The sequence below is a fragment of the Bos indicus x Bos taurus genome, chromosome 8 (genome assembly GCF_003369695.1).
Source record: "Bos indicus x Bos taurus breed Angus x Brahman F1 hybrid chromosome 8, Bos_hybrid_MaternalHap_v2.0, whole genome shotgun sequence".
Lineage (NCBI taxonomy): Eukaryota > Metazoa > Chordata > Mammalia > Artiodactyla > Bovidae > Bos > Bos indicus x Bos taurus.
In genome coordinates, this window is record NC_040083.1 from 21,893,839 (window position 1) to 21,920,987 (window position 27,149).

The 27,149-nt window shown below is 38.6% G+C and overlaps 1 long non-coding RNA gene across 1 annotated transcript; it reads right to left on the reverse strand.

The window, feature by feature from the left end:
• On the reverse strand, positions 1-26,632 carry LOC113896963. Its single transcript, XR_003512201.1, has 5 exons — positions 26,540-26,632; positions 26,201-26,258; positions 9,152-9,293; positions 8,592-8,714; positions 1-733 (listed from the first exon to the last, which is right to left on the reverse strand). It is a non-coding gene; the product is annotated as an uncharacterized LOC113896963 (long non-coding RNA).
• Positions 26,633-27,149: the final 517 nt, after the last annotated feature.

Consider the following 27,149-nt stretch of genomic DNA (forward strand, 5'->3'; position numbering starts at 1 on the left):
TTCCATAGCCTGTTGTATATTATAATTTATTCTGCTTTGTGCTGTATGTATAGGTGTTCTCTCTTTATCCTTCTTGTCTTCCAATTAGACAGTAGTCCCCCAACCCCTATTATTTCAGCAGAGTGCTGTGCATGTGATAGGTACTCAGTAAAGATTTCCATTGAGTCAAATCCAGAAATACAGAACTCAAGCCTGAAAAAGTATCTCCAAAGGACAATCTGCTTTAACACTGTAGATGTGTTTGCCAGCATATGTATCTTCTGCACCTAACCCAGAAATTACTTATACATTTCCCGGACCCTCTATAGAAAAATAGTGGGAAGAATCATTTCCAAAAAACAAACTTTTTAAATGACACCTTAAAAAAACATGTGATCAAAAAAGTGTAGTGTAGGCAAAGTTCCTGTCACACGCATGTCTCCTGTCACATAGCTTCTGTTGGCTGTGTATCTCCTGAGTTAATGGTTATTTTAGAAACTATTTAGACTAAGCTTTCCTCCAGATCTCAGGTATGAAAATAACAAGTTGCAAAAATCTCGTGAATGAAAAAAAAAAAATTGTGATCCCTGAACTTCACACTAAAAAGCTAAAAAGATTGTTCTAATCCAAGTGCTGGGTTAGCAGGCAGCAATTCTTGAATCTTCTTGCTTCAAACATCACATGCTCGTCCTCTTATTCTAAGGAGGAGGAGTGTGGTAGAAAGAGGGCATCTGGAAGGTAGTTTGGCTAAGAGCTGGAGAAAGAGAAGAGAGAAAAACAGGTAATCCATGGTAAACACACTCACAGTCAAAACTTGATATACCAAGCAGAATTTCTACAGACCTAATTTCTCCTAAGGGAGAATTATTTGCCAAGCTGCCATGTGCAACCTGCTATTAAAAACAACTGGGACTCTATGGCAAAAATGTTAATTTTTATGATTTCCTTTATCATCTCTTCTGTTTTGTACCATGTTGCAAAACAGTTGTCTTTTGAAACTAATCATTCTTTCGTGGCCAATGGTGATTTACAAATTAGACCCTCAGACCTCCCCTAAAAAACTTAGGTCTTTACAGATAATCAAAGATAAACAAAGAGCCTGGTGATTAATATGAATACACATTCTTTTTAGTTTCTATGCCAGATCTACCACATATTTGTGATCATCCAAACTGGTTGTTTTTTGTTAATATTTATACTTCCTGTACCTTCAAACCCACATATTCAGAGGGAGAAAACTTTTTTTTGAGAGTACAAGGTGATGGTTTGCAGACGCTCAGCAGTAGACTAAGTGAAGTCACTCAGTTGTGCCCAACTCTTTGCGACCCCATAGATAGTAGCCTGCACCAAGCTCCTCCGTCCATGGGATTTTTCAAGGCAAGAGTACTGGAGTGGGGTGCCATTTCCTTCTCCAGGGAATCTTCCCAACCCAGGGATCAAACCTAGGTCCCTCACATTGTAGACAGATGCTTTACCATCTGAGCCACCAGGGAAGTCCAGCAGTAGACTACATAAGAGTAAATAATCAACCTAGGGACTACCCTGGTGGTCCAGTGATTAAGAATCCACCTTCCAATGCAGGAGATGCTGGTTCAATCCTTGGTCAGAGAACTATGATCCCACATGCCACTGGGCAGCTAAGCCTGCACACCACAGCTAAAGAGCTGGCACCACAACTAAGACCCAATGCAGCCAAATATATGTTGATTTTTAAAAAGAGTATGAGAATAATCAACCTAGCTGCCCTTTGCTGCAACATTAAATAGTCCCGTAACCTCCTTTTCTTAATGGTGGCACCAGTTCAACCACACTCTGGAAGGTATTGGTTTCCTAAAGTACAATGTGGAAGCATCAGAATAAAAGGACAGTGTGAGGAAAACTGACAGTGGGGACTTTGTGGTCTCTAGATTCAGTTGCTCATACAAGAACCTGGGAGGGGGAACCCCCAAAAGATTAGTCACTTCGTTTTGTGTTGCAGAACTCAATTCAGGTTAACAAAGCATTTGCCAACTAAGGAGATGGGAGAATGGCAGTATTCACTTGCTCTGGTCTGAATAAACAAATGTGGAATTTGTGGGCTGACTAATGTCCTGGGATAAACCAGGCAGTCAGCCAAATCCTAGGAGTTCTGATGCAAAGACAGCAAACCCACACTTTTCTTTTTCATGGAAAGTGCTCCATGGGAGTATTAATGTCCACAAGGGCAGCCTGGGTCTTCAGCTTGCCTTAAAAATTCACCAGTATTCATCCACAGGGAATTCTCAGTGCTTCCGAAATTGAAAACCTAGATCAAGTGATAGAAGCAGAATCCCTTCTCGGAAAGTGTCAAATATGCCATTTAGCTCCTTTTAGAAATGTGTTATCATGGTCCCTTTTTAAATACATTACTCTGAAAATATATAATTAGGCTACTAAAATATGACTCTGGTTCTATCTTTCCTTTCATTCATTCATTTTATTCATTGAGTGCCTTCATTCATTCATTGTATACTCCCAGCATATAGAAACAATTTAAGTTTCTATGGATGAAACAGTCTCTGAGTCAGACCCAGTCCAGCTCTTGGGGAATCCTTGGGCAGTCTTTGACAATTTCCAGGGCGTTGGAAGAGTATTACATTCTTATAATTTTACTTTTGTTTAGCAGAAAGTATTAAAAGTTGTAATTTTTTAGTGAGAGAAGCAATAAGCTCTTAAATTAAGGTCACAGCATAAGTTTGTGGGGATGTCAGAAAAAAAGAGTAAGGGGTTTCCCTCTATTTGCCCACCAGGGTCCCTCACCATGCTATGAGGACCAGATTTTATTACCAATAACAGCTACTGGAATATCAAGGACTAAGTTTCACAGGTTCCTAACTAACTCAAGAAAAACTTCCCAGCAGCAGCTCATGCAATCTCCTTTAAACCTATAAGGCTGGTTTATCTACCCAGATCAGACCATACACGGTATATGCAGACTAAAAGCAAAATCGCTGGAATGACTCAATGTGAATATAACACACACTAGAGGGAGAAAGTTCACTGCGGTAAGTGATACAAAGGGAGTGTTTTAAGAGTCTTCAAAACACCTCCAGCCTTCCTTGTGATGTGGGGTCTTCTTAAGCAGTATTTACCCACATTTGGGCCTTCCTATTTCCCACATGAACGTGTAATCTCCATGACTTATTATTAATCCTCCAGAGTCCCAGGAGGAACCTGCCTGCCAAACTGCAAATTTATATAGATGATTCCTTTTAAGCGGCATTATATGTAACTGCCTTAAGAAGGAAATTCAGGTAGATTAGCAGAGATTCAAGCCAGCTCATTCACACACACACACACACACACACACACAAGCTGTCAAGGAGTCTGGGGTTTATGAAGTCATCGAATCAATACCAAGTTTAACATGTTTTGGTTAGTCTCATGAACATAACTCTTTAGGAAAAAAAGTATTACAAAGTCAAAGTGTGGAAAGGGAGCATTATTTCTGTTTAATTACTATGAAGAAGGGAAAGAAGGTGGAAAGAGAAAGCTATAGAAAAATTCGGGAAAAGAGCTATTTCAGGTATAAAAAACAAGGAAGGAAAACCTGAGCCTGGGATTGGATGATAAGCAGATGGCAGAAGCCACCACAGAAACTGTTTGACCAGCAGTTCAGTCCTCGCCTTGAAGGAACAAGACGAAGTACACAGCCCACAAACCAGAGGAAGCCTGCACAGGAAGCGGAGAGGAAGATAGAGGCTAATGGACTTGGGGACAGGATGAAGCCAGTCCATGTGAGGTTCATGAAAACCAAGTAGGCAATACAAGCAGCAAAGTGTTTCCTTGTGTCATTCACTCAGGACCACAACCCGATTTCAAAACACCATGGGACCAGAGATGGGAAAACCGGGTAAAATGGGGCCATTTAAAAAATTTTCTCTCTTTGCTGTTTGCTTGTCAGAGATGACCACCTTTGACAACCCCATGTGCAACTCCTTTAACAACTCCATGTGCAAAGCACATTTCTCTGATGGCTCAGACGGTAAAGGGTCCACCAGCAATGTGGGAGAGCTGGGTTAGATCCCTGGGTTGGGAAGATCCCCTGGAGGAGGAAATGGCAATCCCCTGGAGGAGGAAATGGCAACTACAGTACTCTTGCCTGGAGAATTCCATGGACAGAGAAGCCTGGCAGGCTGCAGTCCACGGGGTTGCAAAGAGTCAGACACGACTGAGTGACCAACTCATTTTTTCACTTGTGTAAAGCACACACTGGATCCCACTGTGGTGAGCTATTTGATGGACAGTGTCATATTTCCCAGAGGAATTAGACAAGCAGTTGGACTTGACAAGTAGCATAAAATAACATAAAGAGCTTTCTTAAATAGTGCCAGAGAATTCGGTGCCAAAAGCCTGAGGTGGTTATTAGAAAAATGGTAACCACTCTGATTGTCTGCCTACAGTCTCTTCATCACCAGGAAACGGCTACGGCAGAACCCAGCCAAAGCAATCACAGCTCCCTTAGGAAGCATTCACCGTGCACTGCTAGCTCTTGCTAACATCCCCGCTGTTTGCAAAGTGGCTAGACAGGGATGTGACAGTAATTCCTGTCGTCAGTTAAGAAGGAACTGCCCAACGGGATTTTAACTTTTAACTGGATTTCAGCCATGCTGTTTCCTTTGGTTACCTATCAGCTGAAACGTCTCTGGCAGCCAAGCTCCAGTGCATTTCGTTTCCATGGTCAATGGAGCAGTACAAAGGAAAAAAACTGGAAAGGGGTCAGGACACACCAGCTCTATCCCTAATCAGCTGCAAGGCTGTGGCCTGGCCAAGTTGCTTCTTTTTTCCTTTAATCATAAAATAGAATAATATAAAACCAACCTCACAGGGTTACAGTCATTGGAGAGAACAGATGAGCAAAATGTTACAGAAAGTATATTCATATATTATATTAATACCTAAGTATATGTGTGTATATACATGTTTTTAAATGTTTCCCATTGCATAAAAGTGAGGTATAGATGTGATAAGTCCCTGGATAAGTAAAGTGACATCGATCATTTGGATATTTAAGAAAAAAAAAATGCCTCTCTTGATCCTAAGGAGAAAGATAATTGTCCAAATTGTTCAGACCATTTTTCTTCTCCAAGTCCTAGTCATGGGATCTATACAAAGACTGACTTTCATGATTGCTGACAAACAAAATATTTTGAGGAAAATATAATAATGGCTACTGATTACTAAATGTTTACTATATGCTGGCCAATCTATGAAGCTCTTTATAAATATGACTTCACTTCCTCTTCATTATGATCCATGAAATATGTATCATTTAATAATATTATACATTATGCCTAAGTTTAGGAAGAAATTCATTGTTAGAACTAGTATTTAAATTCAGGTCTGTCTCACTTCAGGGCCCTTGGTCTTAGTCAGAGCCATTTCAGTTCTGTAAAGGAAATCATGTTTCTCTTTTGTCCCAGCTTTTTGCAGTTGCTATTAAAAGTTGGCCCACGTGCTCTGGCTGGTTGGCACGCCCTTTGTATTAGAGCTGAAGGTTCCTGGAGGCCCACATGGAGGCCCATAGAGACGGGGTGGTGTGAGGGAGTGTTTTAAAAGGAAACGGCAAAGAAGCTTCACGAGAAAGGACCTGTGGGGTTCACACTCATATCTGAAAGGCTATATTTCTTGGGTAAATGCCACACAGGTTTGCATTTAGACAGAATAGGAAAGAGTCCCAGAAACACACACACATAATTAACCTGCACCAAAGTAGGCAAGACTACACAGTGGGGTAAAGACAGCCTCTTTAACAAGTGGTGTTGGAAAAACTGGACAGTTACATGCAAAAGAATAAAACTGGACTACTTTTTTACAGCCTATACAAAAATGAATTCAAAATAGATTAGAGACAATTATAAGAATTGACCATAAAACTCCAAGGAGAAAACATAGGCAGTTTACTCTTTGACACTGGACTTAGCAATATTTTTTTGGATCTGTCTCTTCAGACAAGGGGGAAACAAAAGCCAAAATAAATAAATAGTATTACATCAAACTAAAAAATCTGTTCTCAGCAAAGTAAAGCATTGACAAAATGAAAAAGCCACCTACTGAGTGGGAGAAGATATTTGCAAAACAATTATGTCCAATACAGGACTTCCCTGGTGGCTCAGATGGTAAAACATCTGTCTACAATGCGGGAGACCCGGGTTCAATCCCTGGGTTGGGAAGATCTCCTGGAGAAGGAAATGGCAATCCACTCCAGTACTATTGCCTGGAAAATCCCATGGACAGAGGAGCCTGGTAGACTACAGTCCATGTCCAATATGGGGTTAATATCATATATATATATATATATAATTCATACAACTCAATAGCGAAAGAATAACCTGATAAAACATGGGCAGGGTATCTAAATAAACATTTTTCCAAAGAATACATACAGATGGCCAACAGACACACGAAAATATGCTCAACATCATGGGCATCAGGGAAACGCAAATCAAAACCACTATGAGATATCATCTCACATCTGTCAGAACAGCTGTTATCAAAAAGACAAAAGATACCAAGTGTTGATGAGGATGTGGAGAAAAGGGAAACCTTCAGCACTGTAAGTGGGATTGTTAATTGGTACAGCCTCTACGGAAAACAGTATGGAGGTTCTTCAAAAAATTAAAAATAGAACTACCACATGACCCAGCAATTTCACTCCTGGGTATTTACCTAAACAAAAACACTAATTCAAAAAGATATATGCACCCCTGTGTTCATTACAGCATTATCCACCAATGTGAAAGTGAAAGTTGTTCAATCATGTCCAACTCTTCATAACCCCAAGGTATTATGTTAAGAGAAATGTTAGAGAAAGACAAGTACCCCATGATCTCAGTTATATGTGAAATCTAACAAACCAAATGAAATGAAGACAGACACATAGATGCAGAGAACAAATGGATAGCTGTCAGAGGGGAAGGAATAGAGGTTGGGCAAAATAAGCATAGGTGAAGAGGATGAAGAGGTACAAATTTCTACTTATAAATAAGCCACAGGGATGTAATATACAGCATGGGGAATATTGTCAGTATACTATGATAACCTTGTATGGGTACAGATGGTTACTAGAATTGCCAGGCCGATTATTTCATAATCATTTAAAATGCAGCATCATTATGTTGTACACCTGAAACTGGCATTATATTGTACATCATCTATATTTCAATATATAAACAAATATTTTTTAAAAGAGCAGGAAGGAACTTTTTCTATAGTCTCTGGTCATTCTCATTTAGACCAAAACTGTTCCTCAGATGTGGCAATGAGCTGTTCAGGAATTTTATTCAACTAAGATTAATTCAGTTTGGATGTCTAATAGGTTTTTGTGTCCCATCTCCCACCAGTTACCTCAGATAGTTTCTTTGGAGTTAAATACATTTCAAATATGTATCCCAATTTTATCCTCAAAAGTAGTACTGACTCAGGAAAGGTTTCTATCTTTTACAATAATACTTGAAACCCTGGAAGAACCACATAACATATTAGCCTAATTATTAGATTTTATTTTAAGAGAAAGGTTGACCAATAGAATTTCAGAATTGAGAGTAATAATAGCTGTACAGCTGATATTGAGTTCTTATAGAATGGAAAGCATAGTGACATACCTCTTACAGAGATTATTTCATTTAAACCTTTACATATATATAAGGTAAACACTGTTAGGATTTTCATCTTCAAACAAAACTAGATTTGTCATTGATACTTCTTATGATCCAATGGCCACCAAAATGACAAAGGGGTAAAGTTGGGACAAGAGTAACAGAACATTTTAGCATATTCCCCTGCAATCTCCCCACTTCTCCAGTGTTCTCTCAAACACCTTATTCAGTCAACCAAGGTGGTTCAAAATCATTTGTCCTACTGCTTCCCTGACATGGATTGGTCACTAGAAATATCCCCAAAAATTATCCAGAGGAAAAAAAAAAAAAACAGTAAAACCATAAAGAGGCAATTAAAGACATTTAACTGTTTAAAGGACCTGAGAATAAACTATGACTTCAAGAAAACAGTATATGCAACTTGTGAAATTGTGAAAGTTAAATATCCAATGGAGAACTGCCAGCCTAGCCCCATGAACAGACTCTTCCATGTAATTCAATGGAAATGATTCTACTGGACTTATGCAATAGAAAAGGAGAAAAAGATATATGTTGAGAAATGTAGGATCAGGAGAGTTGGGCCAATATAATGAGAAGCTTTGGTTGCTATGCACCCTTTGGCCAGCTCCCTCCCTCCAAGAGAAGGTCACAGCTGAGAGATGTCTTAGAGAGGCACACGACTGCCTGGGGCAATGGAGTTAGTACAGAGAGACATTTATAGGATGCAGTGACAAGTGGTTGTTGAACAAATCCAGCTCTAAAATATACCCAATGACTTACATCATCTTTGGAGTTTCCAGCTTAATATTTTCTTATCCAGAGTCTAACCACAGAAAAGCTGGATCTCAAAATTTCCTTAAAGGGAAAATATTTAGGAAGGCATTACATAGTAGGTCCTTGTTTCTACTTTTGTTGTTGTTGTTGTTGATGTTATTAGTTATGTTTTACAATGTATCTTCTTTAATGGAGACACAATGAATAAGTTTTTCAACTCACCAGTTCTTGGAAGCATGAATTTGCAACAGTGGTGAAAGGATATCTCTTCAGTGCTCAGGTCAGGGGTAAAATAAGTGTTTTTTTGTCACCGATCCACCAGCATCCAGAGTTCCCCTCTAAAACCTGTGAAGATGAGACACTTATATTAATACATAAACACATGCAAAGAATCAGGGTCTCCCTTTATACAAAATTGTAGCAACAATATACATAGACAAAACTCGGGCTTGTGAAACACTGCTACAGAAAAAATAAGAGAAAGAAAAGAAAAGGGAGGAGAGGGAGAGAAGAAGAGAAAGGAAGGGAAGAGCTCTTAGACAAATAAAAGAGATGAAAACGCTTTATGTTTTATGTCTTTTAGGATCATGAGTTCATCTCTATTATATGCATTATATCTTTACTATAACTCTGGAGGTAATTTGGATCACCCTCAAGTTTCAGAAAAAGATATCAGTGCTCAAAGAAGTAAAGTAGGTTTTGCTACTAAAAAGCATCAACCCCAGGATGTGATCCTAGGTGTCCATGATTTTAAAAACATTCATTCTCTTTTATCTCATTACCTTTCTTCCCAAGAGAATGCTCCTTTGAGGTACACTTTCAATTCTATAAGTGAAGATAACATATATCTGCTGGCAAGAAGACAGAAGTCTTTTCATTGATTCAGAATGAAGCTATTCTTCCTCTCATCAAAAGAGAGAATGACTGTAGGAGAAAGAAGAGGCAAGTGTTCACAAATCTCGTGACTTGGCCTAAACACAGGAGATATTTCCTAAGCCCCTTTATCACCTGGACAGTGTGCAGAGTAGAGAAATACATTGAATATAGTATATTTCCACTCAATAACTAAAATACAAGAGTTCCATCTTCCAATTTCAGCAATTTCAGCTAGTTTAAACCCATGAACAGCATGAAAAGGACATGATGTTAGGATACTGAAAAATAGGACACCGAAAGATGAACTCCCCAAGTCGATAGGTTCCCAATATGCTCCAGATGAGTGGAGAAATAACTCCGGAAAGAATGAAGAGACAGAGCCAAAGGAAAAACAACACCCAATTGTGGATGTGACTGGTGAATTAAAGTCCAATGCTGTAAAGAGCAATATTGCATAGGAACCTGGAATGTTAGGTCCATGAATCAAGGCAAATTGGAAGCAGTCAAACAGGAGATGGCAAGAGTGAGCATCAACATTTTAGGAATCAGTGAACTAAAATGGACTAGAATGGGTGAATTTAATTCAAATGATCATTATATATACTACTGTGGGCAAGAATCCCTTAGAATAAATGGACTAGCCATCATAGTCAACAAAAGAGTCCAAAATGCAGTACTTGGATGCAATCTCAAAAATGACAGAATGATCTCTGTTCATTTCCAAGGCAAACCATTCAATATCACAGTAACCCAAGTCTATGCCCTGACCAGTAATGCTGAAGAAGCTGAAGTTGAACAGTTCTATGAAGACCTACAAGACCTTCCAGAACTAACACACAAAATAAGATGTCCTTTTCATTATAGGGGATTGGAATGCAAAACTAGGAAGTCAAGAAATACCTAGAGTAACAGGCAAATTTGGCCTTGGAGTACAGAATGAAGCAGGGCAAAGGCTAATAGAGTTTTGCCAAGAGAATGCACTGGTCATAGCAAACACCATTTTCCAACAACACAAGAGAAGACTCTACACATGGACATCACTAGATGGTCAGTACCGAAATCAGATTGATTATATTCTTTGCAGCCAAAGATGGAGAAGTTCTATACAGTCAGCAAAAACAAGACTGGGAGCTGACTGTGGCTCAGATCATGAACTCCTTATTGCCAAATTCAGACTGAAATTGAAGAGGTAGGGAAAACCACTAGACCATTCGGTTCAGTTCAGTTCAGTCGCTTCTGACTCTTTGTGACCCCATGAATTGTAGCACACCAGGCCTCCCTGTCCATCACCAACTCCCAGAGTCTACTCAAACTCATGTCCATTGAGTCAGTGATGCCATCCAGCCATCTCATTCTCTGTCTTCCCCTTCTCCTCCAGTTCCCACTCCCTCCCAACATCAGAGTCTTTTCTAATGAGTCAACTCTTCACATGAGGTGGCCAAAGTACTGGAGTTTCAGCTTTAGCATCAGTCCTTCCAAAGAAATCCCAGGACTGATCTCCTTTAGAATGGACTGGTTGGACCTCCTGGCAGTCCAAGGGACTCTCAAGAGTATTCTCCAACACTACAGTTCAAAAGCATCAATTTTTCAGCACTCAGCTTTCTTCACAGTCCAACTCTCACATCCATACATGACCACTGGAAAAACCATAGCCCTGACTAGATGGACATTTGTTGGCAAAGTAATGTCTCTGCTTTTCAATATGCTATCTAGGTTGGTCATAACTTTCCTTCCAAGGAGTAAGTATCTTTTAATTTCATGGCTGCAGTCACCATCTACAGTGATTTTGGAGCCCAGAAAAATAAAGTCTGACACTGTTTCCACTGTTTCCCCATCTATTTCCCATGAAGTGATGGGACCAGATGCCACGATCTTCGTTTTCTGAATGTTGAGCTTCAAGCCAACTTTTTCACTCTCCACTTTCACTTTCATCAAGAGGCTTTTTAGTTCCTCTTCACTTTCTGCCATAAGAGTGGTGTCATCTGCATATCTGAGGTTATTGATATTTCTCCCAGCAATCTTGATTCCAGCTTGTGCTTCTTCCAGTCCAGTGTTTCTCATGATGTACTCTGCATATAAGTTAAATAAGCAGGGTGACAATATACAGCCTTGATGTACTATGACCTAAATCAAATACCTTAGGATTATACAGTACAAGTGACAAATAGACTCAAGGGATTAGATCTGATAGAGTGCCTGAAGAACTATGGATAGAGGTTTGTGACATTATATAGGAGGCAGTGATCAAGACCACTCCCAAGGAAAAGAAATGCAAAGAGGCAAAGTGGTTGTAAATAGCTGTGAAAAGAAGAGAAGCAAAAGGCAAAGGAGAAAAGGAAAGATATACCCATTTGAATGCAGAGCTCCAAAGAATAGCAAGGAGAGATAAGAAAGCCTTCCTCAGTGATCAATGCAAAGAAATAGAGGAAAACAACAGAATGGGAAAGACTAGGGATCTCTTCAAGAAAATTAGAGATACCAAGGGAACATTTCATGCAAAGATGGGCACAATAAAGGACAGAAATGGTAGGGACCTAACAGAAGCAAAAGCTATTAAGAAGAGGTGGCAAGAATACACAGAAGAATATACAAAAAAGATCTTCATGACCCAGATAATCACGATGGTGTGATCACTCAGCTAGAGCCAGACATCCTGGAATTGAAGTCAAGTAGACCTTAGGAAGCATCATTACAAACAAAGCTAGTGGAGGTGATGGAATTCCAATTGAGCTATTTCAAATCCTAAAAGATGATGCTGTGAAAGTGCTGCACTCAGTATGTCAGCAAATTTGGAAAACTCAGCAGTGGCCACAGGACTGGAAAAGGTCAGTTTTCATTTCAATCCCAAAGAAAGGCAATGCCAAAGAATGTTCAAACTACCACACAGTTGCACTCATCTCACATGCTAGCAAAGTAATGCTCAAAATTCTCCAAGCCAGGCTTCAGCAGTATGTGAACTGTGAAATTTCAAATGTTCAAGCTGGATTTAGAAAAGGCAGAGGAACCAGAGGTCAAATCACCAACATCCATTGGATCATCAAAAAAGCTAGAGAGTTCCAGAAAAACATCTACTTCTGCTTTATTGACTATGCCAAAGCCTTTGACTGTGTGGATCAAACAAACTGTGGAAAATTCTTAAAGAGGTGGGAATACCAGACAACCTGCCTCCTGAGAAATCTGTATGCAGGTCAAGAAGCAACAATTAGAACTGTACATGGAACAACAGACTGGTTTCAAGTCAGGAAAGGAGTACGTCAAGTCTGTATATCGTCACCCTGCTTATTTAACTTATACGCAGAGTACATCATGAGAAACGCTGGGCTGGATGAAGCACAAGCTGGAATCAAGATTGCTGGGAGAAATATCAATAACCTCAGATATGCAAATGACACCACCCTTATGGCAGAAAGCAAAGAAGAACTAAAGAGGCTCTTGATGAAAGTAAAAGAGGAGAGTGAAAAAGTTGGCTTAAAATTGAACATTCAGAAAACTAAGATCATGGCATCTGGTCCCATCACTTCATGGCTAATAGGGAAATGATGGAAACAGTGACAGACTATTTTTGGACTCCAAATTCACTGCAGATAATGACTGCAGCCATGAAATTAAAAGATGCTTGCTCCTTGGAAGAAGAGTTATGACCAACCTAGACAGCATATTAAAAAGCAGAGACATTACTTTGCCAACAAAGGTCCGTCTAGTCAAAGCTATAGTTTTTCCAGTAGTCATGTATGGATGTGAGAGCTGAACTAGAAAGAAAACTGAACACCGAAGAATTGATACTTTTGAACTGCGGTGTTGGAGAAGACTCTTGAGAGTCCCTTGGACTGCAAGAAGATCCAACCAGTCCATCCTAAAGGAAATCAGCCCTGAATATTCATTGGAAGGACTGATGCTGAAGCTGAAACTCCAATACTTTAGCCACCTAATGAGAAGAACTGACTCTTTTGAAAAGACCCTGATGCTGGGAAGGATTGAAGGCAGGAGGAGAAGGGGATGATAGAGGATATGATGGTTGGATGGCATCACCAACTCAATGGACATGAGTTTGAGCAAGCTCTGGGTTTGGTAATGGACAGGGTGGCCTGGTGTACTGCAGTCCATGGGGTCACAAAGAGTCAGAGATGACTGAGCGACTGAACTGAACCAAAACCTATGCTCCAAATCCTCTTGCCTTTTTCCTCTCTTGAAGCAACTGTCTATACACAGTCAAGTCTCCATGACAACCTTAGCTGTTCTTTTAGAGGACAGGGGGACAGTCCAGAGGTTAAGTCCATGGGGTTTGGCATCATGTCTAGGTTTAAATTCAGGCTCCATCATGGATGTGGCCCTGGGGCAAATTGTTTTACTTCTCTGATCTTTCTGTGGTTTCTCAATCTCTAAAATGGGGATAATAACATCTTATGGAGTTGCTATTAAAATTTTTAAATGATGTGCACAATATCTTAGCATGGTGCCTAAGACATTGAGAGTCAGCACATTTTTCTTGAATCATTACTCTGATCTAGCTCAGTAAGCTGTCAAGGAGACAAATTATAGTACTTTGAAGTTGCTTTAAGGTGTAGGGAATTATTCTGATGGCTTCCATTTGCCACAGGGAAATTTATCTGGAGGTAAAGAAGCTGTTCAAAATACTTTCTCAAGAGACCTGAAATATTCAGGTTGTCCCAATTTTTTTTCCTATGTCTTAAGTCTAGTGCAAACAAAATTGCATACTATTAAATATTTAGTATTTAATATAGCCAACAAATTAATTTTAGGCCTAATTTTGTGATATTGCAGTATGGTATTATATTTGTGTGTGTGTATACATATATAGATAGATAGTGTTTAATGAATGTGCATGGTGATTTATGAGATTGTAAAGAGCTTTAACCACAATTTTGAGCAATTTACCTCATAGTAGAATTTTTTAGTGTTGTATCTTCACATTTACAGCATATGAAGGAAAACGTGTTAGATGCTGAGTTGTGTCTGACTCTTTGCGACCACATGGACTGTAGCCTGCCAGGCTCCTGTCTCCATGGGATTCTCCAGGCAAGAATACTGGAGTGGGTTGCATTCCCTTCTCCAAGGGATCTTCCCTATTCAGGGGTCAAACCCCAGGCTCCCGCATTGCAGGCAGATTCTTGATGGCTGAGTCCTTATGGTTTATTTAACACCAATATCTTGGTGAAGAATACAGCCTCCAAGGGTAACATTAGTCTTTAAATGATCTACTTTTTGACCTGCACTACAGGAAAGAGCAGGGACAACCTGTGTATTTTACTACTTCCTCCATCAAAACCACAACTACCACCAGTACCCAACAATTACTGAATCTCCAACCTATTGTACTTCTTAAGCATTAACAGTTACGGGAAAAAATTGACTGATTTAATGCGACTAATTTATTTGTATATTTGCTAAGATAGTATGGTGTATCACCATTACTAATAATAAATACCTCTGCAAAAAGCAAGCCATAGATTGCTTTGGATTCAAAAGCCTGTTTCCACCACTAATTAGCAGTGTGGAGTTCAATAATCAACCAGCTCAAGCTTCAATTTCTACATCTACCAAATCTAAACAGATTCAAAACAGTGGGTACATATTATATTAGACTGCATATTTTGATAAGATAGTGTTGTGTTCTACTTATAATGAACACTAGACAGCTGATAGCTACTCTGTGCTAGAATACAATTTATTTTCAGCTTAACAATTCTCCTATTTTCCTTTTCTCTTTTTGAAAAATATACATATTTTTTCCTTTCCACTCAATCCTACAGTATTACTTGTGTTTGTAAAACCTCCTTAAATTTTTTGTGGAATTAGAAAAATGCACACACACAAGTAAATCAATAACATTTTTCTCATTCTTCAAAAAAAAACTTTCTAAATTGAGTATTGATCTTGTGATTTCAAGATCAGGTGATTTTTCTGCACAGTGGCAGATGATTTGGTGTTTTCCAACTTGAATATAAAGTGGTATTCTCAGGAGAGGGTCAGGAGGGTGGTACGAAGAGCCTAATGAAGCAAATTCAAGCATCTTTGCCTTCAAGCCTCTTTTCCCAGCCAATAAAGAAAATGCAGGTTAAAATTTTCCACTCTAACTGACTCATCTGGCAGAAAAAGTCTTCCAAGTGCCAAGAAGACTAGGAGAAGAAAAAAAACTGGTAGTGAAAAGGGCACAGGAAGAAGAGGGAGACAGGAGAAGCATGTTATATTCCATCAGGCTATTTTTTAAAAAGAAAAGCAGTTTTGAGGATTAAAAAAGAAGATGCATTGAACTTTACAGGTTAAAACAGACCTCTGGAAATGCAATACTTCTTATAGTACATTTCACACCAAAGTATCTCTCAAATACACATCTTTTACACTTTTATAAGGAAGATAATAATTGAATGAAGTTTAAGTATCTAGAAAGCTCATGTCAAATAAGAATTAAAAAGCAAGATTTATGGGGTATATTATACAATTTAGCTAACCAAAAATCAATTCTTTCAGACCCACTAAATACAAGGAATTCTGCTGAAAATTCAGGTAAGAAACAAGGATGGTTTGTGCTGGGAATTCACAATATATTAGAAATTCAGGTATGCAAATAGAACATGTGTATGTCATAAGAGAATGGAAATAGCAATTATGCAAACATGGGAAATTTTTTCTAATTATTGCCAGGTTTGAACTTTTTTTCCTTCCATAAAGTGAAGGAATTGTCTTAGTCTCCTCAGGTCTCCTTCAAATTTAATATTTTGTAATATGTTTATAAAAAATATTTATTTCACTATTTTTTAGCAGAGAGATAGAAGAATTTTGCCTTTAATAAGTTAGGCACTGTACCAGAGAATGCAGAGGTTTTTGAACAAATGCCTTGGTTCAGTACAACAAAAGTATTCTCACTGGAGCAACTGGAGAAACAAAAAACTATTAGCAAAAATATATATATAAAGAAAACTGTTTTAATCTGATTTCTCCCTGCATTCATAGAATGGGTTTAATTGACACTAACACCCTTTTTTCTGTGATTATTATTCCATTTGACTAACAAATATAGCAAGTATATTTGATTAAAAGTGTTTTAATCTACCACCATCACACTCCAATTTTCATAAAATAATCAGGTATGAAATCTCATCTAAATAAAGAATAAATACTAAAATATTATGATGCATATGATTAGCTACAGCTGCTCTAGGCAAAATGAAGCTTCATTTCCACTATTCTCTCTTTCCTGCCTTTTTGTTTCACATTGTGATAGGCATGGCTGTGAGAGTTGCAGAGATTAAGTAAAATAAAATTAAATGACCATGTGAAACCTTTAATAAATAATAGCTCTTGTTACTACTGCTATGGTTATTATCATTATTTATGCATTTTATTTTTTTCTGCCATTCCTCACTTTCAAAGGTAATTCCTACATGTAAAGCTTCCCAAGGTATGACACGTCTAGTACTAAAAGCCCTTGAGAAAATTTGGGGATACACACACACACACACACACACAAAATTCAATTTAGAAGTCATGCTTAATTTAGAAGTCATATTAGGGCTTCCCAGATGGTGCTAATGGTAAAGAACCTGCCTGCCAATGCAAGAGGCATAAGAGACATGGGTTCAATCCCTAGGTCAGGAAGATACTCTGGAGGGGAGTATGGCAACCCACTCCAGTATTCCTGCCTGGAGAATCCCATGGACAGAGGAGCCTGGCGGGCTCCAGTCCATGGGGTCACAAAGAGTCAGACACAACTGAAGCAACTTAGCTTGATATATATTAAAGTACATTTGAAAATTGTACAGCTAGCACATTAACCTAGTGATTTAACAATTATTATTATTATTATTAAATTTCATTAAGTAAAAAAACAGTAGTATTTTCAGAAGCACAATTGTACAGGTGGTATGTGGTATGTGAATACAGCAAAATTATGAAAATTATGAGCAACAACTGAAGTTTGGGAAACAATGCATAAACAAGCACTTTCACGATCTGAAGAGTGAGGAAGGAGTGTCACATTTTGAAAGAAACAAATCTCTCATATCCTAGATTACAGACCTCTTGAGGGAAAATTCAGTCTTCATCTATGTCAGTACATTAATATGTGCTCAATGACTGAAAGCTACCTAAATTGGAAGATAATTAAAACTCTGTATGTATGTCTTTGATCAGACCATTCCGCTTATTCAGATAGCTCTTACTGGAGAAAAATAAAAAGGCAGTGAATGTGGAAAGGGCTTAAACTGTGAGTCATACCTTATTCAACACCAAGGATTTCTTACTATTGAGAAAACCCATGAATAGGAGACAGTCTTTACCATTGTTTCCCTTGTGGCTCAGCTGCAATGTGGGAGACCTGGGCTCAGTCCCTGGATTGGGAAGATGCCCTGGGGAAGGGAAAGGCTACTGACTCCAGTATTTTGGCCTAGAAAATTCCATGGACTGTATAGTCCATGTGGTTGCAAAGAATCAGACACGACTGAGCGACTTTACTTTTCACTTTACCAATGTTTAAAATGCATGGGTTTAAAAAATCTTAAATTTCTAATACATGTAGGGAAACTTTTAACCACTCACTCTTCACAACATTGGAAAAGTCTAAGCACATTCAGTTCAGTTCAGTCGCTCAGTCGTGTCTGACTCTTTGCGACCCCATGGACTGCAGCTCACCAGGCCACCCTGTCCATCACCAGCTCCCGGAGCTTGCTCAAACTCATGTCCATCCTGTTGGTAATGCCATCCAACCATCTCATCCTCTGTCCTCCCCTTCTCCTCCTGCCTTCAATCTTTCCCAGCATCAGGGTCCTTTCAAATGAATCAGTTCTTCGCATCAGGTGGCCAAAGTATTGGAGTTTCAGGTTCAGCATCAGTCCTTCCAATGAATATTCAGGACTGATTTCCTTTAGGATGGACTGGTTTGAAAAGTCTAAGTACATAGTAGCATTCAATAATTTTTTGTTGAATGAATGATTAATGTGGATATTATACCAACAAATAACCTAAGGCTTCATAATCATAATGCAGACCTGATAGCCCTGCACAATTGGTCAGGGAGGAAGCTAAAACTGAAAGAAACAGGCTGAATTAAAACCCCTATATAAAGAGTGTTATAATAGTATTACAATGACAGCCTATTAATAGGAATAGCATAAAAACTCTATTGTAAATAGATTTTCAAAGCATGTATACATGTCGTAAGAAAGGCAACACATTACCCAACCATAAATACTATAATTCAATGGATTAGGGGAGTTTAAACATATCATTTAACATCAATCCTTATATGCTTATGCAACAAAAGAGACTTCAGAGACTCTTGCTGAAACATAAGGGCTTTTTGAGAAGTTCAATCATACCTCTTTTCTATTCTTTAACATGATAAGGTCAAAGTGAATATCATAGTAAAATTCTTTAATCTTACTACTGGGTCTGAGTACTTGTGGGACAACATATGGAAGACACTCAAAAACAGTGTGGGTGGAGCTTGAGAGCGGTGCTTCCAGCAGCAGCCTCTGAGTATAGAAGGAAAGGTAGGGCTTACCCTGAATGCACAGTGGAACGGAAAAACAGGTTCCCATATCTGTAACTTTAATGAGTTCCCATCTATAAATACACTTCTATGCCATACCTTTGTGCACTTTCTGCTTTTTAAAAGACTTGAATTATTATTTTTCACTGAGTATTGCAATTATTAATTTATAAGTCCTTAAAGGCAGGAAATGTCTGATTTTATATATATATATATATGTGTGTGTATGTACATATATATATTATATTTCTAGAGCCTAGATCAGTGCCTGACACATTATAGATTCTTAGTAAATATTTGTTGGATGAATGAATGCATGCATTTGTAAATGAGTGCTTCAGTCCCTAGACAGTTGGCAGAAGAAAGGGTTTGGGAGAGGAAATAGGAAAGAGAATTTCTGAAATCCAGAGTCAGTCCATTTATTTCATGTCTTCTTCCGCCTACCAGGCCTGGCAATGAGAGAGCCAAGCAGTGATCTCACCTGCAGAACCTGCTGGGCTAGTCCAGTCAGCAAGTGAGGAGAGTCCAACCACTCATGTCAAACACAGTAAACTTGGCTCATAGATTACCAGAAGTACAGTGTGACTGCTCTCTTCCCTCAAATCTGCCCTGCTAGGCTAGATCTAATTATCCACCATGGAATTTGGCCAGCTACACTGAGATTATGGTATGTTGAGAAATTTGAACTTTAACCATACATAAAAAAAAGCATGGGGATCAGGGTCATTGCTTCTGAGTGATTTTTGAGTTTTTTTCAAACAGAAAACAGTTGCTTTGGAGCCTGTGAGTTTAAGTCAAATTGAACCAATTTTTGAATGTAAATTGTCCTCAGATGTCTTTATTAAAATCGCTCAAATTTATTGAATAACAATATCTGGATATTATTTCTAAATATAAATAACTAAATAAAATACAGCACCCTTTATTAATCATCATAAAAAAAAACCATTGTTAGGTAGAGAGAATGATACAAAATAAGTAAGATATAGTCTCTGGTGCTGCCTTTTTCAGTTAGATTTCAACTCAAGTAAGTTCAAAACCCTAAGAAAACGCTTTCCTTCCTGCCTGAGCAGAAGATGCAGAAAGGTTAAGTCTTGCCAGTCTACAATAGAAAGTCATCATGCACTCATCACATGTCCCTGCAGCAGAATTAAACAAATTTTATTTTGTTTCTTAATGTTTCTCTTTAAGAAAATCCCCTTGGTAAACACAATTTGTCTCAGGGTTGTGCTGGTGTGATATTCTCAAGTTTTCTGGGTATAGCTGGGCAAAGTCCTCTCCATAAACAAACTGGAGGTTGATCAGAGTTTTCTTTACTTTGAAAAATGGTTCCCAGTAGAATCTCAACAGCTAGACAATTTCTACAATTACACTTTTGTTCACCTTAGATGCAGCTCCTCCAGATGATACCTGTTTTCAGATATACAAATAACATTTTTTCTCCTCACTACTTCAGAACTAATTCAGAGGTTTTCATTTTCTCTCTTTTCCTTTCCTCCCAATATATCCATTTTCTCCTTTGCAGCAATGGACACCACTTCACAACAGGCCTTCTCCTTATCTCTGTTTTATCTCTTGTAAGGCCAGCCTTTCTAGTACATTGTTTTCTGTTGTCATGAGAATTTCTGCCTTGCCTTGAGAGTTATTTAATGACAAGGAGGGAATGGTATAAAACCACAGAAGTGACTAAGAAAAGTCAGAGAAAGCAAAGCCAGTTCTACGGGCGATGAGAAATCATAGAAAATATGCCGAGTTGACCTCAAAAACCTAGGGACTGGTTCCAGCACCAAGGATTATCTGGTGCCAGAATTGAATTCGGGGAACCTCTTGTATTTCAGTTTCCACATCTACATAATCAGCATGGCCTGTCTACTTGACAGAAATGATAACAACATTGAATCAGACAGCAAAAGAGTTTGATGTTTTATTCATTTATAAAGTGTATATCTCTGTATTACATGAGATGTGGTTTTTAATGATATTAGATACCCAGCTCCAAAGGGGGTGATCATGCACACCAACTGTCACAGCCTTCTATTTACTTTGGCCTAGACTGGACTAACTCAGGGATATTTAGGAGTTGATTACTTGGAATGAACAAGGAATATATATATATATATATATATATATATATATATATATATATGACCAATATATATGAGCAATCCTACCATCTATATTCTGACTAATTGGTTGACTTCATCAAGCTTCTCCCAGCTTGCTTTCTCCAATGCTGGCCATGATCTCCTTTTCAACCCATAAGCACTGCCCACACCCCAGATACAATCTGATAGTTTGTGAGCATCTGGATTGGACTAGAATCGAGCAGGGTGATGTCACTCTGGAGTCACACTGGCACTATAATGAAACAGCTGTAACACTTTAAACTTGTTATTTAATTTCTCTTAGGCTACATTTCCTAATTTGTACAGAGAAGCCACTAATATCTACACTGTAAATATTACAGTGGGATGAGTAAAAACCGATAAAAATATCCCAAGAGCTAAAAGTAACATATCACAAATATGATATTTGGGGTTGTCCAGATATTTGAGTTATAGTCTTAAAAATATAAGATTTTAAAAAGAAGCAGCCATGCAATTAAAGTAAGATGCACTTTGTGGTTTCTTTGAGCTCATAACTGTTTAGAAGTTTATCAAATATGTACTGTCACAATAATTAAGCCTGCTGCTGCTAAGTCGCTTCAGTCGTGTCCAACCCTGTGCGACCCCATAGATGGCAGCCCACCAGGCTCCCCCGTCCCTGGGATTCTCCAGGCAAGAACACTGGAGTGGGTTGCCATTTCCTTCTCCAATGCATGAAAGTGAAAAGCGAAAGTGAAGTCGCTCAGTCGTGTATGACTCTTCGCGACCCCATGGACTGCAGCCCACCAGGCTCCTCTGTCCATGGGATTTTCCAGGCAAGAGCACTGGAGTGGGGTGCCATTATTAAGCCTAGTAGATACTTATTTTTTGATAATTAAATGAGTAAATAATTAAGGAATGAATTCTGCTGAAGTTGTTTGCAGGACTGTTGTTTCATATCTCTCCTCTAGGTGGCAAACTATTACCTCCTACAGTGTATTGCATTTCTTTGTCTCAACAATTGACATGAAAATTGTACTTTAAAAAGTACACAATTTTATGTCTGTCCTAGTGTAGAAGTACACAATCATAAATCTATTTCCTTCTAAAGTTATCTCTTTGTACATTGCTAAGCTTTTTGTCCCCAAAAAATTGTTTCTAGAAAATCACTCAGAAATATGATTAAGTACTATAAAGAAATTGAGCTGTGCAAGAAACTTTTCAAAGCACTTGTACAAGATTGTTTTGGGTACTTTCAATTTTCATGGAGTACTTACACTTAGGAAAACATTGTTTGTCCAAAGTTCATTATTATTTTTCTAGGGAATGCTTTTTCCCCTAAATAAGAAAAAATTAATAAAAGTAATTCTACTAAAAATGACTTTTTTAAAACTAAGCTCCAAATATATGTTTTTTTCTTCTAGATTCATTGTGACAGGAACAGATAAAATTAAGAACTGAATGTAGTATCCTGTAAATTGAATACAGAACAATTAGATAAGTTCATCCAAATACTTTAATTTTTCTTAAATCCAGGATATGAGTTCCCCAAATGATTTAAATACTGTTCCCCAAATTCCACTCCCCTTTATAATCACATAGTCTATATTTTCTTACACAAGAAATACAACTGGAAAATATGTTGGATTGCCAGGAAATCTCAAAGGCAAAGCTAAAAGCCACCTGGGAGCACACCAAACGGGAACAGCAGGAACTGAAGATGCCCGTCTGTTTCTAGTACAGGGGAGGGGATAAGTAAAAAGAACAATGACATGTTATAGCCCAGGAGCTAAAATTAAATGCATGTAAACAATTCCTGTTGAAACTAGAAGCCAATGTAGATTAGGCAAACCAGGTGAAGAGTTCTTTCCTGCCAAAACACGCCGGGATAAGAGTCACCAAGCATTGAGACATGGCCAGTATAGAAGTGAGGTTAATTCTGGAAAGCCACAGGGGATTCTGAGCTATATGTAGCAGCTCTTAAATTCTACATTAAAGTGTAGTGTGTACCAAAAAGTCGTATTTCTTCTTTATCCCACCCAAAAACCTGAAAGCTGTTCAGATATGGAAATCTGAATGAGAATTTCTATCTGAGTATAATTATTTCCCTGGGGCTTTCCTAGTGACTCAAGTGGTAAAGAATCCTCCTGCAGTGCAGGAGACCAGGGTTCAATTCCTGGGTTGGGAAGATCCCCTGGAGAAGGAAAATGGCAACCCACTCCAGTATTCTTGCCTGGGAAATCTCATGGAATGGAGGCCTGGCAGACTACATACAGTCCGTAGGGTCGCAAGAGTCAGGCATGACTTAGCGACTAAACCACCATAAGTATTTCTCTAACACACATTTCTTGAGTAACCACTCTGGGCCAGGCCCTGTGGTCAAAAGTTTCAAAACTACAAAGATGATAAGGTATGGTCCCTACCCTTAGAGGAAGGAGGAAGACAGGGACATGTACACAAGTAGTTTTATGAGCTCTACCAAGAGAAAGGGACAGCAAGTAGGCACTAAGGCCAAATCAGTATGTTCATGTGAAAATATGTAAGAGTCACCTTTAAATCCCATCCCATAGATGAGTTAGTGGCAAGTTGCCTGACCAGAGTCCAACCATAGTATTAGGTTTTGCTGGAGTTTGAATTAAACCTACACTGCTGGGTCTTTAATGCAGTTAAATTGTGGCATAGACCTGGAAATAGATAGATATATATAAAACATCTTTCTAAAAGCAATTTGGGCTTTTTTCATAAGATTATTCTCAAAGGCATGCAAGAAGCCAGGAGCTATGGAAGAAAACACCACCCATGAAATTAGCATACGATTTCTAACTTTGCATGAGTACACAAGTGTAAACCTTTCTAAGTAAAATAGGAAACAAGCTAAGAACCCATTAATAAGGGAGTGTAAATAAATTATAGAATATCTCATACAGTGTTGTTAAAAGAATGAGGTAGTTTAGCATACAGACATGTCCATGTGTATAGAAGTGAAAGAAAACAATCAGGAGCAAATAGTCTAGGCTAAAACTTTTTTTGTTATTTGATTCAACTTAAACACCTTTTCTAAAGATTAAGCAAAAGCAGAAAAAGGCATAAATATGTAAATAAAGTATGAAATATTATGCATTCTTTACTTATCACTATCATGTTTTACTTTCAAAATTACAAATATTTAGAGTAAATTTTTAATAAAAAAATTTTTTGAGTGTTTGGATTATATTACCTACCAAAAATAATTTTGTTTTAAAGTACAGTGTGTGAAAACTTTTAATATTATCCTTAAGTATTACTAGGTTGTTTTAGACACTTTCTCTGGAGTCACTTTTGCAAGCTTTATCTCTATTAATGTTTAAAGCCTTCAATCTAATTAACCCATGCACACTATAATTTTAATTCAAAAAGAAAAGTGAACTTTGACCCAACTTCAGATGTTAAGTGTGTATCTAGCCTCCATACCAGCCCATAGCATATTTGTTATCATTTGTCTTTACTCTTCATTATAAGAAAGGTAAACAAAAAGGAGAGAACGGGGAAAAGGTCAAGAAAAAAAACAGAAAAGAATTGATTATCCTTTCAATAATGGGAACTGAAAGTCATCTGTTAAATATAGCCCCTACATTCATGGTGATTCAACATCCCAGGCTCCATTCTATGATTTCTGCCTTACTGTACAATTTTCTCCTTTGACAAAAAATTCTCTTTGAGTATTGCGATGACTCAAGACCCTCAGCTGTGATCACCACTTTTTCTCCTTCTAGGGAAATTCGCAAAGATAAAAAGCCAGAGTCTCACTTTTATGAGCCAAATTCACCTCTAGAAATGAGGCTGCATGCCACAGAGAGAAAGCCAGTACAGCATGTGTACAGGATGTGGGATCCAGCCCAGCAGCTCAAATCAGTCAATGATGTTTCACGGAGAAGACAAAGGCAAATACACAGAGAAGCAGCCACTTGGTTAGCGTCCACGTTACACAAGTAGAACAGGCATATCCACCCTCCCTTGGTGCCACAGCCCAAGCCAGACACACCCAGACTCTCCCACTCACAGCCACCAGGGCTGGTCTGAGTTCAGCCACTAGAAGCCTGCAGCACAAGGAGAGCTGAGAGCTGTTTGGTGTCAATTGACATATACATGATTACCCAACAGGGAAAATAAAGGGGGAAAAGCACATCTACACCCATTCCTATACAATTGTTTTCAAAGATCTTGAGGCAGAGAAACTAGAACTAAGAGAGAATGGTATTAGCTCAGTAAGTATGAAATAAGCACCAGCACTCTCTTAAGCAACATTCCAGTTCCAGTAGAAGAATTTTCAATGGTGAACAAGCAAAACACAGTTCCAACTGCCCTCAACAGCATTTATTGGTTTGCTGTAAATACATTAGTTAGACTGCTGAAACAACTGGGAAAAAAAAAAAACTAAGAGAAATTAAAATAATAATACTGTGATGATAATAATTATAGTTACCATTTATTAAGCAGTTATTAGGTGCCAGTTTGCTGTTATTTAGCTACGTGGCTTAATCTTCATAATAGTCTGTGAAGTAGGTTTTATTTTTCCAATTTTACAGATAAGAAAGCTTATCTTTCCCAAGAATACTGCTGCTGCTGCTGTTAAGTCACTTCAGTCATGTCCAACTCTGTGCAACCCCATAGACAGCTGCCCACCAGGCTTCCCCATCCCTGGGATTCTCCAGGCAAGAATACTGGAGTGGGTTGCCATTTCCTTCTCCAATGCATGAAAGTGAAAAGTGAAAATGAAGTCACTCAGTCGTGTCTGACTCTTAGCGACCCCATGGACTGCAGCCTACCAGGCTCCTCCACCGTGCGATTTTCCAGGCAACAGTACTGGAGTGGGGTGCCATTGCCTTCTCCCCCTAGTTAGAGTGAAAGAGCCATACTCAGATTCCCCCTGAACTGTCTCCACTATACCAGGAGTCAGCAACCTGTGACCCTTCTGTCCAATCTGTCCTGCTGTCTGTTTTTTGTAGATAAAGCTATACTGAAATGCAAACATTCTCATTCATTTCTGTATTATTTATGGTTGCTTTGGTGCTGTAACAGCAAAATTGAGTATCTGGCCCACAAAGGGTAAAGAGTTTACTCTTTGGCCTTTAAGAGAACAATTTGGCCAACTTCTGCAATGCAGTATGCCATTAAGTATTTTTAAAAGGTTGAGTATAATAAATACTTTTGGAGAATTATGAAATTCTAAGAAATGGGAGTATACTGCAATCAATTTAGGGCATTCTGCCTGTGCATAGATCTTTCTTCCACTCCTTAAAAACTCAGTTGGGGAAAGCATATTTGTGTTTCCAAAATTTAGAACCTGAATTTTATCAAGAAATTCTTTCACATCCTTCCCAGACCTGCTTTCAGCTCCTTCACACTTCAGGTTCTCACAGGACATCTTACCAAACTGGGCACCTAAAAGAGAAAGAGAGAAACACAATGAAAAAATAGTGCTATCGTTCCAGGGAACTTCCATCCATTCTCAGACACTGACCCCCCGCCACAGGGCAACTCCAAAGGAACAGCATCCCACATTACAGGGTTCACTTGCCTTAGGCTTGTTAGCTTGGTGCACCTGAGTAGATGAATCTATAGACTAGAAGAATAATATTTAAATATGAAAGGCATATTAGCTAATAACTAATTGAGATGATAGTGTTTGTCAATTTGAAAACAAAAACAAAAACTCAGCAAACCTGGGTGACTTGTCAGAGATTATGTCCAGTTCTAGCTGTTGCTTCCTGACCTGCATATAGGTTTCTCAAGAGGCAGGTCAGGAGGTCTGGTATTCCCATCTCTTTCAGAATTTTCCACAGTTTATTGTGATCCACACTGTCAAAGGTTTTGGCATAGTCAATAAAGTAGAAATAGACGTTTTTCTGGAACTCTCTTGCTTTTTCAGTGATCCAGCAGATGTTGGCAATTTGATCTCTGGTTCCTCTCCCTTTTCTAAAACCAGCTTGAACATCTGGAAGTTCACAGTTCACATATTGCTGAAGCCTGGCTTGGAGAATTTTGAGTTGGACTATAAAGAAAGCTGAGCGCAGAAGAATTGATGCTTTTGAACTGTGGTGTTGGAGAAGACTCTTGAGAGTCCCTTGGACTGCAAAGAGATCCAACCAGTCCATCCTAAAGGAAATCAGTCCCGAATATTCATTGGAAGGATTGATGCTGAAGCTGAAACTCCAATACTTTGGCCACCTGATGCAGAGAGCTAACTCATTTGAAAAGACCCTGATGCTGGGAAAGATTGAGGGCAAGAGGAGAAGGGGACGACAGAGGATGAGATGGTTGGATGGCATCACC